Raw genomic sequence first — 15,366 nt, 5'->3', positions numbered from 1 at the left:
TGAAAGAGGAACAAACATACATAGTACATACATCCATTCTCACAAAATTTCGCATTCATAATATTAGTAGGATTTTGCAACCACGTAAAGATCACGAATTAGACTAATATTATAATAATATAATATCAGCCCTGTATTATATTTTGTCCCACTGCTGGGTACGGACCTTCTGTACTAATGAGAGACACTAGGATTTAGTCCATCACGCTGGCCTAGTGCAGATTAGAAGACTTCAAATATGATCAAAATTCTTATAAAGAACTTCTCAAGTATATTTCTCGAGTAGGTTTACGAGTTATAAGGGAACTTAGTACAGTCCAGTTAAAGCTAACTCGCCCGTTAAACAGCAAAGCAAATCATTTGAATTTGCACTTATAATAATAATAATATCAGCCCTGTATTATATACTTGCCCACTGCTGAGCACGGGCCTCCTCTACTACTGAGAGGGATTAGGCCTTAGTCCACCACGCTGGCCTAGTGCGGATTGGAAGACTTCACATACCTTCGAAATTCCTATAGAGAACTTCTCAGATGTGCAGGTTTCCTTACGATGTTTTCCTTCACCGTTACAGCGAACGATAAATTCACAAAGAATACACACATGATTTTAGAAAAGTCAGAGGTGTGTGCCCTTGAGATTTGAACCTGCGGACATTCGTCTTGACAGTCCGTTCCACACCCAACTAGGCTATCGCCGCTCACTTTCACTCAATTTGCACTTACTTATCATAAATTGATTTCTCAATGCATCGTAATCAAAATTGGTCTTTACTATAATTACAGAATTAATTTTGTTATAAATCGGTTAGAGTTTACGAAGCCTACAGTTTATTTCGTAATTTAGCCAGTTTGCCGTCGAGCCGCAAATCTGCCACTAATTGACTTTGCTGTGTGGTTTTTGGGGCACGTTTTACAATGCGTAGGTAAAACTGATTACTCTATTAAGTCCAATACTTTTGGTAGTGTTTTTCGCGACTGTCTTCAGTAGGAATTGTAGCGTAATCAACAAAGTTTTACGGTTTAGCTGAAGCCATTGACGTATATTCGAACATCCATATAAACTATTTGTTAAAAATCTGAACTAAAAGTAAAATGCCAAATAAAACGTCACTGTTATAACATATTTATTCACTTGAACAACAAATAATTTTACTTATTTGACTAATATTTTTTATTCAAATCCAGGTTTACATTTAGACTCGTGTTTTTATATTATGAGCGGCACTCCGTACACAACCACAAGTATTTATATTTACACCATCATCATCATCATATCAGCCACAGGAAGTCCACTGCTGAACATAGGCCTAAATATATATGGTGCCATATTGACACCATACTAAAATCAATTTGAATGCATGATAGTTAAATTCAGTTGAACACAATCCATATTTGGAACGCCAAATCTAGTACGTAGCTCATATATATATCGATGGTTGAAGTATAATATGCAGACGAACGTGTGCTAGATGACAACATTGACGACTTAATTCCATCGTACTTTCCAGTGACACATCATAAACGTATAACTAATCTGCATAAAAGCGATCTAGAAATCGTTCCGTTGATGATTAAATTTTACATAAGTTATGAAAGGGATGTCGGCAAAAATCGGGCTATATGGACTCGTCACCACTGCTGCTCTGAATATAGTAACTGCCTACCCCTTCTGTGGCACCGTCGTGAGCTCAAAACACTCCTCCATTGTTCGAATGGACACCAATTAGCAAAACATTAACCCACTTTCGCATTCAACGCTGTGGTTTACAATTTTTCATATTTGCCTTTACTCGGCGAACAATAGAGAGTTACTTGAGATCTATTCATTGCGATATTAGTTCAGGATTGTTGCAGAATATTATTCAACTGCGTGATTAACTAAACAATAAGTACCTTTGTGATGAAGTAAAGATAAAAAAATAGTGTAGCTGCGTACTTTAAAAAATCGAATTGCATTTCTGTCCTTTTTGTAAGTTGAAGGTATCAATAAAATTGATCGATAAAGAACAGTCTCACAAATAAACTATTTTAAAAAAAGGTATACATGGTTCTTTTGATTAATACTTTACAATAAGTTACGAAACCATAAATATAAATAAAATGTGAAGGTTTCGAACAAGATAAATACAATAAAAAGTAATTTTAATTCTTTACACCTTTTTGTCAACTACTACAAAAGAATTCGTTGCAGCGGAAACATCACACTTTAAGTCAAAAAAACGCTCACGCACGCGCCATATCCGCACTTAACTACAATTAATAAATAAAAAAATTAAAACCGGTATATTTGGTAATAATATTTGATATTCTTGGATAATTTTAAGAACGTGTTACCATAGGTAAACCTTTTATTGTAATTCAAAGTGATCCAGATTGAAGATCAAAATTTATTTTAATTCATCCATTTACGCTATCGATCTATAAGTAGAGAATGATTATTATGTTTACAGCCGTTGAGAATAATGTATTATCTGTTAATAATCGTGAGATATAAACTGTTCTAACCTCACCCCTTGATCTAAATGATAAACATCGACAGTCTTAATTATTAAAAATTCGCAAAGCTATGCTTAGTTAAAACCTAAATTTACTCGCTCAGATGTAAGTCAAAACCCGTCCTCCTGCCTCTTAATAAGGTTTAAACTAGAAAACCGGTGATGTTTTGACAGCTATTTAAGCAATTCTTAACGCTAAAACAAGATTATTCGTTAGACTGCGAGTATCTAACATTTTTAACAATCTCATAACTTAAATACCATTAATCATACTAAACACACATTCACATTCATGCCTTTTATCCTCGAAGGACTACGTCGTAAACAGAGACACAAATGGTCACCCACTTTTCGCCGTGCTTATTTCGTCCCATGATGTGATAGTGGCCTATCTCCTGTGTGTAGAAAAACCTAATATAATTTTACCCAACCCAAGAATCAAACCGGATACCTCATACTAAAGTAATATAAATATAATGTGAAATCCCACGAAAGGACGACTTCATAGCCGACAGAAAACAAAGACATGTTGCTTCGACATTGTCATTTCTTTTCTTGCGAACATATTTGTCTTCCGTCCGGTTCGAGCGATTTTACGACACGATTTTACAAATGGACGACATAATATTCTCGTTTATGTCGTACGATTTGTAAGACATATCGATAAGTGGAATATCCCATATCCGAAGTAGATGATATTATGAAGGACCGCGAGCACCATAATCCGGCAAAATTGCGGTGTGCGTTTATCAAATTGATTTTAAGTATAGAAGCAGACCTATAAATTGGTAGACTGTGGTACGTATTTATGAATGAACACGCAAATACTGTAAGGAAATTGGTGGTTGCTTTACCACTCTTTAAAGAAATCAGATGTATTGCCATCGTACATTTCTACTCCGTTGTAATGGAACACGGGCACCATCTCGACGCAGTCGGCTTAATTATGTTCTAAAAATACTTTAATATATATTTACTACTAAAACCGCATGATACCCACCATAACCTAACAGTAATGAATATTTACCCATAATACGTTCTCTGACGGCATTCTAGACAACACTGAATGGAGTCCATTAACCTTTTAATTTAGTTAGTGACCGGACAGCCGTATTACATACACTCACGCGTTTTATCCCCGGCAGGGTAGGCAGAGGTGTATATGCACCCACCACCACCCACCATTTTTATTTATTTATTTTAGCATGAAACATTACATCATGATCTTACAAACTGTTATGTTACTATTTAAAAAAATAATACAAAATACCTACAGTGCCGAACAGTTAGTTAGTTAGTATTTCAGAATTAGTACTTATTATTAATTTGGAACTTTACACAGTCGAGTAGTTAATATAACTATATTTTAATACAAAATCTTACTACAAAGTAGGTAAAAGCTTAGTCAGTAGTCATCGCTTATTGGAATTTTAATTTTAATTTTTCCGCAAGTATATTCCATCCGAAGTGATAGGGGCGAGCCTATCCCCATACCGGGCACATTCCAGACTCCGAGCATATGTTCAGCAGAAAAGGCATGCTACTTTACCCGGTACAGAATTTGAGCCGGAGACAGCACTTCAGTCATAACGTAAGTACAACTTCCCCACCAAAGCAGTCATAACACGAATAATAAAAAACCTGAAAGTTATTCGATTAAAGGTTTCTAATAAATGCAAGAACTACAAAAAGCTAACCTAACCTAACCCAACCGTGCCACAATATGAACAGTAACCATAAGCCAGACTCCATTTTAAAACTCACATTGAAAGACTCTATTTCAAATAAATCAAATTATTCATTTTAAACTTTATTGCACCCTAAATATTTATTAGCCCCAGATGTAAGTAATATGTTCCTAGATGAGATTATTCGCATTAAAGTGTCGGTCAGCCGTGAATCAATAACATTTATTATTATTACGCGTGACGTACTTGTACCCTCGTGGGGGGTGTTTTTTGTGCATCAAGAGCGAAACAGATTTGTGCTAAACAAAAATGTATTTTACGCACTTTGTTTTTTGGTGTAGATTTCTAAAATCAATCAACGTTTATATAAAGTTTGATAAAGGAACATAGAATAAGTTGGTCGCTGGAAAAATAAAAAAAATTGCGACAAGTTATTTTTCATTAGTATTGGTTTTTATCATGAGGTTAACTAAATATTACGGAATTCGGAAATAAAATATTAAATACGAAATAAAAATGCTGCATAAATGATATTAAATCCACCAATATGCAATATTGAACCAAAATATATTTCTGTATAGACCAAATTCGTATCAGCGTCACACGTTCGGCTAGGGCACCGAGCCGCGTACTGACGAACAAAAAACACCCGAGCATACATTTTGTATTGTTTTTATAACATGTCCGTCACAGGAACTCCAACGGTCATCAGTGAATTGTCAGCATGTGTAAAAACTGTCAGTTGCCCGAACCTAGACGGCCATGTGTTCCAACACTCAAATATAAACACATTACTTTTAAGGAACTATTCCACTGAAGTCCATAGCTAAATTATCTGTCAAAGATTTACAACAAATATTTACCGGCAAAAGTTATTTATTGTTAAGTTATACTGATAGTGTTTCCTTGTTTTAATTGTTTATTATACACAATTCAATAGTTTTAATTCGCACCGCACTTTAAGTAATTGACCCGTATAAGGGCCCATATTTTGGAACACAATGTAATTTTATGTGTATTTATAGTATTATAAAGCTGAAGAGTGTTTGTTTGAACGCGCTAATCTCACGAACTACCGGTTCGAATTGAACAATTTTTTTTAGTGTCCGATAGCCGATTTATCGAGTATGGCTATAAGCTATATATCATCACGCTATGACCAACAGGAGAGAAGAAGTAATGAAAAATTTTGCAAAAACGGGGAAAATTGATTAGTATTGAGAGCTTCCGTTGCGTGCGCTGCGTAAACGGTTAAAATTATGCAACAATTATGCATTAACGAGTTGTTTCTCTCAAAAAAAAAGCACATAAAATATATAATTAAAGAAAGACCCTACCAAATCTGTCTGCCTGATTAAACTCGATAAACTCAAAACTACCCCACGGATTTAGATGAAATTTGGTATGGAGATAGTTTGAGACCCTGGGAAGGACATAAACTCTCGGGAAAATATACAGTGTGACTTTTATAATGGAAAACTTTAGACCGAAAACCTTTATCACGCAGGCGGAGCTGCGGGCAAAAGCTAGTATTTTATAAAATTTGAATTCTGATTGTAATCTGTTTAACGTTTTAATCGAAAACATAAATAAATCCGTATAAAAATTAGTAGAACTTTCGAAAGAGTTAAAATGTATAGTCGCTAGACAGACTAGGGTACTTTTATCGTAGGACGCCGTACTCAAAGTTGTATTCTTAGATACTTGAAAGTGGGCAAGACGATGTGTAAAAGTTTTATTATACGTATGTACATTAAAGTAAGTTGTCTTCATGAGTATTATGTTATTTATTTATATTTTATCGTAGCGTCTAGTCTGGGACAATATTTGCCGAACGGAGCTAGTCAGACTTTAATAACAATGTCAATATAATTAACAGCGCATTTAGGATTTGACACGTACTGTTTTTATTTGTAATGCAATACAAACCTTTCGTAAGTATATGTAGAGTTCAAATTGCTAGTGCAATTTATAAATAAAATAAACACAGAAATTATATAAATAAAATAAACAGAGTTAAAGCAACTATGTGACCAATGCTTGCATTTTTTATTGTATCTTGGATGGGGAGATTTATTATTCAGGCTTCATAGAAAAAACTATTCACTTGAATATAGACAAGAACGCACAGTTCATTTATCTATTTGATCATAAAACATCAAAGCGTTATGACTGTGGCTAAATAAATAATTATTTTATTGCAATATAATAATAATAACTGAAAATTGATTGTCGATACTACGCATGGATTGATACCAAAGAGCCTTGACTAACATCTTCAGAAGCTCTCAATTGGTCGTTGGATCAGAGGTTAGATGCAGAAGGCAGTGTTGCTAGACGTGGCACGCATTGTGAGAAGATTCCTCACTTAGAATCCTTAACCAAAGTTGGCTTGGGTCTTGACTTTCGCCATCGGAGGGTGATTTATTTATTTATATTTTTATATGCATATTTTTTAAAGATATTAAAAAATAATAAAAGTAACTTAAAAAATAAGCGGCGATAGCCGTGTTAGTTGTAGATCGGACTGCCGAGACGAATGTCCTCAGGTTCAAAACCCAAGGGCACGCACCTCTGACTTTACTAAAAAAATATGTGTATCTTCTTTGTGAATTATCGCTTGCTTTAACGGTAAAAGAAAACATCGTGAAGAAACCTGCATACCTGAGAAGTTCTCTATAGGAATTTCGAAGGTGTATGAAGTCTAACAATCCGCACTAGGCCAGCGTGGTGGACTAAGGCCTAATCTCTCTTAGTAGCAGAGGAGGCCCGTACCCAACAGTCGGACGGTATATAATACAGGGCTGATATTATATTATTATATAAATTAAAAAATATATAATAAACATATAAAAACTGTTCACCTCACAACCATATTTGATATTTACTAACATATAATTGCCGATATTTTACTAAGACAATATTTTCAATAATCATTTTTCAGTTATTTACTATTAAAAATCGGAAAAAGCAATATTCACCAACGTGGGCATATCGACGATCAAACAAACCGATATTAAATTAGTAGTTTTACCGCGGGGTGGCAGCCACGCCTGGGGGATGAAAAATATAAATATATCTTACGCTAGCATGACTAATGCTACGCAGCTGCATACGTCGCTTTATTGTGAAATGAAACATTAAATACAGCGCGAGGGGACTGTTTCAATCAATATGTTTGTTTGATTTGCGAGCCAAAATACTGTTATTAAAAAGATCAAACACTTTCCTCTATGTAGAGATAGGTGTGTGTACGTTTGATTTGAATTTGCCCTTTGACTGCCGTATTTTTATAATGTTTTTTGGGTCGGGTTGAATGTCGCATCGAAATCAATTTTCCCGATATGACCAGACATAACTGAATTTATATACGTCTGCATAATTGTATTAGCTGGCTGACCGGTCCCATATTAGAATTTCGTATCATCAATACGTGAGCTAACAGTCAATAATTTTAACTTTATTTATCACGTAGGCGAACAAAGTTGCACTTTTGGTACGTCAAAACAATGTATAGAAATACTAACTATTATTTCTAAATAACAATTAAAATTACTTATATAACTATGATAATTTAAAATTAAAGATAAAATTTATAAGGAATAACAAGGTATACATCAAAATAGCCAGCTCGGGCTGGCAAGTAGGGGATAACGCGTCGCGATCCTCGCCAGCGAGGACATAAACTCTAGCCTAGCTAACCTATCAGCCTTTCCCTAGCTACCTAAGTGATGACTACCCGAAGAAGAAAGAAACTCCAGGGCTTATTTATTTGTCATCAATTGTTCATTACATCCATTGTATTTTTTTTCCAAGTCTTTCATGTTATGTACATGAAAGACTTGGAAAACTTGTCACAATAGTTATATAAGCTAATGCGCGCACGTCACCAACCCGCAAAAAGCCAGCGCGATGGACTGAAGCTAAAACTCTCACAAGTGATAGGCCGTCGAAAAATATATATTTTTTAAATTCGAATATATAAGCTATGATAATTAAGCTATATTTTGGTTTAAACTTCTACTAAATACAGAAATACCTCGGGCAAAGCATTCATTGTGCCTCTGCTGACCCCTAGAGGATGCGAACGATGCGCTATATTATAGAAAATGATCGAGCATTTGAGTTCAGACGATAAATGAGTTACCTATTATCTAGTAATGTATCGACATTTTCAGTCAGCTATTGAGAATGTAGTACAAATAGATAATATTCAAATATAACATGTATAATTATGATTTCTTATGTTACGCCAATTCTAGACGTTGAAACAAAACTATTTTTCCGGATTTAATCGCGGTTTTTATATAATTTTTATAATTTTAAATAGACTTATTTCTGTGATATATTGTAAAATTTGCAAATTATATTTTTTTTTATTTATTGGTACGGTAACATATCTACTGTACTGCATCTTCAAGTCAAGTGTAATGGCGTCCAGAAATTATTAATATACGAGAGTTTATTCCACGGAAATCGATACAATTTCTCAGCCTGTTCATAATCATACCTATTCTATTTAAAATAATTTCAAGTAGCTTACTTTTCGAGAACTTACGAGAATAATAAACAATAATAGTTTAAACTACAACGTAATTAGAAATTCGCTTGTCATTTTGTGTTATTAAAATATGTTAAATCTCGTTACTATCTGATAAATTTTACTGGCCTCAATGTACTTATAACCAAAACATAGCTAGGCAATATATTTTGCACCAGAAATAGACAATGTAGTTTTCCTCACCCGCCTTATAATAATGTACATAGGTACTAATTTATATTAAAATATATAAGACACAGAATTTTATATACATAGTTAACATTGCAAAATGAATATGAATAAAGATTATCTAATATAAAAAATCGATTGTGAGTTGTACCTTGTTATTAAGGTTTAAAATAGAGTTACTTGCAAACTAGAGAGGCGGTGTGTGGGCCTTGATAAACAGATTACGAGAAAGGTTGGAGGTATCGATAGATTGCATTATTGCATTGAAAGCACGGCTGTGGGATGCAGTTATTTTAAAAGCGCGTGGGCTTAATACCTTTTTTTCCAATTATAAGCTTTTTGTTTTGTATCGATAGCATATTTATAAAAATATCTACTACTTAATGGAATAATGTATCATATTATATATCAACTTTTAGATAGCACTTGAAAGCATAACGTACGTTTCTTAACCGCATCATAGCGACAAATGGTGGCTATGTTAACGTTGTGGCTGCGAAGTGTGATATCTTTTGATGAGCACGGCAAGTCACCACATTACACCTGATGAAAGTTGGTGTGTTATCCAATAGAATGTCCACTAACGAGTGATGATTACCCCTCAGCACTTGAATTATGCCGGCCTTCTAGAACAGGCGATCCCTGAACGCGACACACTTACGTAATCGCTGTGGCGGGTTTTAACACCTTGTGTATAGTGGTCGCTATCCGGACGGATATACAATATATCCTACCACCAACAAATGCTGACTATATCATACTCAGACTTTTTAATAACTTGCCTACCGCCTAATTGAAAAAAATACATCATCTAATTATAATTTAAAAACTTTCTTTATATAACTATAATAGCAGCCCTATATACTGTTCTATTGCTGGGCACAGGCCTCTTCTACTATCGACAGAGATTAGGCAATAGTTCACCCGGCCTAGTGTGGGTTGGCAGACCTCACATCTTCGACATTCTAATATAGAATTGTTAGGTATATAGATCTCTTCACGATGTTTTCGTCCACCGTTAAAGCGAACGATAATTTAAAAAATACCCACGTATATTTTTAAAATTAGCGGTGTGTTAGGCCGGTTTTGAACCAACAGACCTTCGCCTTGACAGACCATTCCGGTTCCAACTAGACTACCGTCGCTTTTTGTCCTCCTTTATTTATAATCAACAAGTTTACGTATGTTTAGTGTCTTTAAGAGTGTATAGAGATTTACTATGTTATTAAGAATTGATTGTTACAGTTTCTGTATATTATACGTACCTCTAGTTACGTATTGATAACGTTGTAAACTCTTATCAGCTCTAATATAAACCTCAGTGGTTTGATGCTATTATTGTGTTACACTTATATTTCTGTAATGTATACTCTATAACTATACTACTATATAAAGCTGTAGAGTTTGTTTGATTGTTTGATCACGAAAATGTCAGAAACTAGCAGTTCGAATTGAAATATCCTTTTATTGTGGGATAGCCCATTTATCGAGGAAGACTATAGGCTATATATCATGCTTTGACCTATAGGACCGGAGCAACATAAAAAAAAGGCAAAAACGAGGAAAATTTATTCCTTTTGAGAGTTTTCGTTGCGTGCGCTGCATAAATGGGTAAAATTTGGCAAAAAACATGTACGAGTATGACAGAATTATTTCTCATAAAAAGTTCTAAAAACTATATTATAAAACAAAGTCCTACGCTACATTTATCTGCCTGTCTGAAGGCTATAAACTCAAAAACTAAGCAATGGATTTCGATGGAATTTGGTAAGAAGGTAATTTGAAATCCTGGCAAAGACATAAGTTTCTTTCTATCCCGGGAAAATATCGGGACTTTTGTATCAGAAAACTGTTTCACGCGGACGGAGCTACGTGCTAAAGCTAATTAAATAATAAAATAATCAAAATAAAATGTTAAAAGAATTTTCAGAATCTGACCACTTTTTTTGAGTTTATTAACTAGACGGAATTTATTCCGCGCGGAAGCATCCGGAACTTATACTAATTAAATATTTACAGAAACTGCAACATGTCCAGTAATTAAACTACGGAAAATTTTCTCATATCTTTCCTTAATAAATAATTTCTTTTAGGTCCTTATTATTTTTTTGTATCTTCGTTTGAGCACAGCAAAATATTACTTAGTTTTTATTCAGTGGGTATCCTATAGCTAAATGTTGTTTATGTATCAAGATTTTTTTATTTGATTTTAATCATAGTCTAAGCTGATAGACATTATTGGGAAGATGTTTGAGCTAATGTAATCATTGTTAAAATCTTTTTCTAGTTATACCAGAATATAGTAATTCAGACCAGCGTGTACTGTTATTGATTTGGAAGGAACATTAATATCTTATGAGTTGGATAATTGGATTTCCAAAATAAAACAATATTCCTAACCAAGAATCTAACTCGTTGATTTGGACAAAAAGAAAATCTGTATCATTCCTCCATTCGATAGTGTTATAATGATCAAATTCTAAGAGACCGACATACAGCACATGTCTATCACCTCTCCATCCATCACTCATACGTTCGGACCAAAAGTGAATTTAAATAAAGCATATTGTCTACTTACAGCAATGGTCATATATTGGAATAAGAACTAAAATATTGGATATTATAATGAAGAAGTAGAATCCGTGTGGACATATAGTCGTATGTGTAAATAATGGTTAACTGAGTAGTAGGCTGTAACAATGTGTTTCAGAAAGCCGAAAATGTATGTAGTAAATTCTCAATTTTCAATAGCTCAAAATAAAAGTATATAATGTTTCCAAACAAGAAAAAAACTGTAGCCAGTGTAACTTTGGACATAATAAGACTTAGCAGCTCATGTCTCCCGATGGCGAGCGCAGTAGAATACCAAATTATACTTTGTAATTTAAAGTGTTAGATGGTGTTTCTACTGTTTATGGGCCGTCGTATCACTTACCATCAGGCGAACAGCCAGCTCGTCTCGTCATTTAAAGCAAAAAAATAATTCAATTTTACAAATATGCAAATACCTACCGCAAACGTATGATCCCTTTCCCTTCTTTTCCATCAGGGTAAAAATACCGTGGCTTAACAAAACTATAAAAAAATAATTTTATACCAAATTAAAAATGTCAAGTCTGTACATTACTAACTCTATGGTAATAAGTAGACACGCGCCCTTGTACGAACACCTGATGTACACCACGGGGCTAACTTATGGTTGTCTTTAAGAAGGTAAACTATTTCTTCAGATTGAAAGGGGGAGAAAAATAACGCCCTTTTGAGCTCGCACTCTTTATTCAGGGTAAAATGGACATTTCTATCGAGGGAAGGTGTTATAAATCAGAAAGTAAGTTTTTTATTTGACTCGCAACCCTGGCTCTTTGCTATTTTATACGTTCGTTGTGACAATGCATAGTTTAGTTGGTAAATCCTATAATTATTATTGTTTCGTAAATAATGTTTTTGTGCACTCAAATTTTGTGACCGATATAACGCAACGGGTTGTTAGGCTACCTATATCATTGTCCGTTTTTACACAAACTCAAAATGGAAGTAAAATAAACATCCTTTATAAGAATATAGTGTACACAATAATTAATCTGTAATCGATGATTGATTGTGCAAATGACCATAAATGAACATGACTATTTGCAAAATTAGTCGAACGTGAAATGATCTACAAAGCGGATTTAAAAAAAAAATGTGTAATAACTTAATGGTATGGACGTTTCGAAACATGTTTGTGAGCGCATTTAATTATGGAAATTGTATGGGATTATTATTTTGTCTGTAGTGTTTTACAAAGTTGTATTTGTCTCACTCCGACCGCTTTTGGTAATAAACATATTGTGCAACAAATAAATGTTACTTTCATAATTGGATCCAATGATTGAATCCGTTGATCAATATCAATGGATGAATGTCAAATTGTAGGTACTTATCATAAAAAAAATAAATCATTATACAGATAGCTGCGTTGACTTTTATACCCAAACACGCTGATTATCTCGCTTCAGCTGTAGATATGTTAAGGAAATGCCGACTCACGGGGTAATCCCGTTGTTTCAAGATTACAGCTAAATCCGACAACAGATTTAATATTAGCACGGCCTGTAGTACCATTTTATAATGAACTACAATTGTTTGCAACTATTTTAATTGTAATTACCTACAGTTCATCTTGAAACAGGATTGTTGGTTATTCGCTCTTACCCCAACTTATCCTACATCAATATGGTTATAATCAAATCATTAATTTCCTCAAACGTTTTTATGGACACAACAATAAATTTTAATATTTAACACCAAGAACTTTATGTACAATATTTGTATTAAAGCCAATGCTTGGCCGTCTGACGTCTAAGGGCCTTTAATATTGTATTAATGGAGACAATGCTTGTGACCACAACTTGCAATCATTTCATAACTGCATTCAATGTGGTTTATTTGACATTCAATTTTCATTCGAAGTATTTTTACCCTTTGATTATGTGATATTGTTATTATTTTGCCACTTTTTTACCATATTATGTTTTAAGGAAGTACTTTCCTCACTTGATTTTGTTATTTATTTAATTTTATTTACTGTCAGTGCTCACCTAACAAACAAATGATAGAAAACCAAATTATGTTTTATATTTAAATCGTTTCTGGTATACCAAGGCCTAGCCTAGTTTGGGTACCCATGGCAAATATGTTATATTTTGTTTTTCATAATAAGCTTTTAATTTGTAATCATTGGAATTGTAAACAAATTCTGTTATCTTTATATATAAAAATTAATCCCTATTTCCCGTGGTCACGCTATCACGCGTGAATGGCTGGACCGATTTCACTATATTTTTTTTGTGTTTGTTATTGTCAGGAGAAGATTCTTATGAAAGAAAAAATTCGAAATTCATAGTTAAGACGGAACTACGTCTGTCAGGTCAGCTAGTTAACAATAAAAAAATAATATTATTATTTATTTTATTATTATTAATGTCAAGAGTATCAACATTAGTGTGGCCCCAGCCACACAAATTTTAATAGGTATTATACTGCTAGGGGATATTAGCTTATTCCTAAATTTATCTCAAATAAGCCCTTCATAGGACCAAATTAACAAACAGGTAGGTTAAAATTTTGGTATTATTATTTCTAAGACTGGTATCTAAAAGTCAAAAACACCAAATTATAAATAGGTACATAGGTAAATATTGGGTTTTATGTTTAAGAATGGCACCTAAAGCTGAAAATACTTTTATTCCAGCTTATTCCATTTTTGACGAAATTTAAATAAAAATACTGGTGGTAGGTCTCTCATATGTTTGTGGGAGTCCGCCTGGGTAGGTACCACCTTAATAAGGTTTAAACTAGGAAACCAGCGATTTTTTTAACAGCTATTTAAATTCTTAAGCACCCCCTAACACTTAACAAGTTTATAAGTAAGACTGTATATATCTAACATTCGAAACTATTTTGTCATTGCGGTACATTCTTCATTCGTCATATAAATTCAATGTAACACAATTTTTCATATTAAACTTATTTAAAATTATTATTCAAAACACCAAAAAATATTACGAAAATACATACTTTAAATCTTGTTTATTTAAAAGACAAAAAATAACCTTTATTAACATATTTTAACATCTCAGTAACCGTATTTAGTTAATATTGTGCCATATCTAAACATAATATTAATAAAAGCCCTCATTACACGCTTTGCTCCCCTTTTCCACATAAAAGGCATCGCAAAAATAACGAAGACTGAAACGTAATGTCGCGAAATAAGCAGACTCAAAACACCAGTTGCGAGTCTTTAGATTAGCCTTTTCTATTAAGTGTTTAAGTCCCGCCAGCCGTAATGTCTGCGGTAAACGGATACGTTTAATTACTATTATTAGCTTAACCTCGTAAACACCTACAATTTATTTTGCTTTCACCTTCTTTTAACATGTTGCTTCTGATTCCAAACACATGAAAGTTTTTTAAATAAATGTACAATTTCAACTCTTTGGGATTGTTAAAGGTTTGCTAATACAGAAGCTTGTCTATGTGGTAATAATAATAATAATAATAACAGCCCTGTATTATATACTTGCCCACTGCTGAGCACGGGCCTCCTCTACTACTGAGAGGGATTAGGCCTTAGTCCACCACGCTGGCCTAGTGCGGGTTGGTAGACTTCACACACCTTCGAAATTCCTATAGAGAACTTCTCAGATGTGCAGGTTTCCTAACGATGTTTTCCTTCACCGTTAAAGCGAACGATAAATTCACAAAGAATACACACATGATTTTTTAGAAAAGTCAGAGGTGTGTGCCCTTGGGATTTGAACCTGCGGACATTCGTCTCGGCAGTCCGTTCCACACCCAACTAGGCTATCGCTGCTTATACTAGGCTATCGCTGCTTATACTAGGCTATCGCTGCTTATCTATGTGGTAACTTCATCAAAAACTGTATAGCGATTTTTATGACTTAAAA

This window comes from Manduca sexta, chromosome 27, assembly GCF_014839805.1.
Source record: "Manduca sexta isolate Smith_Timp_Sample1 chromosome 27, JHU_Msex_v1.0, whole genome shotgun sequence".
Taxonomy (NCBI): Eukaryota; Metazoa; Arthropoda; class Insecta; order Lepidoptera; family Sphingidae; genus Manduca; species Manduca sexta.
This window is presented reverse-complemented; position numbering follows the sequence as displayed.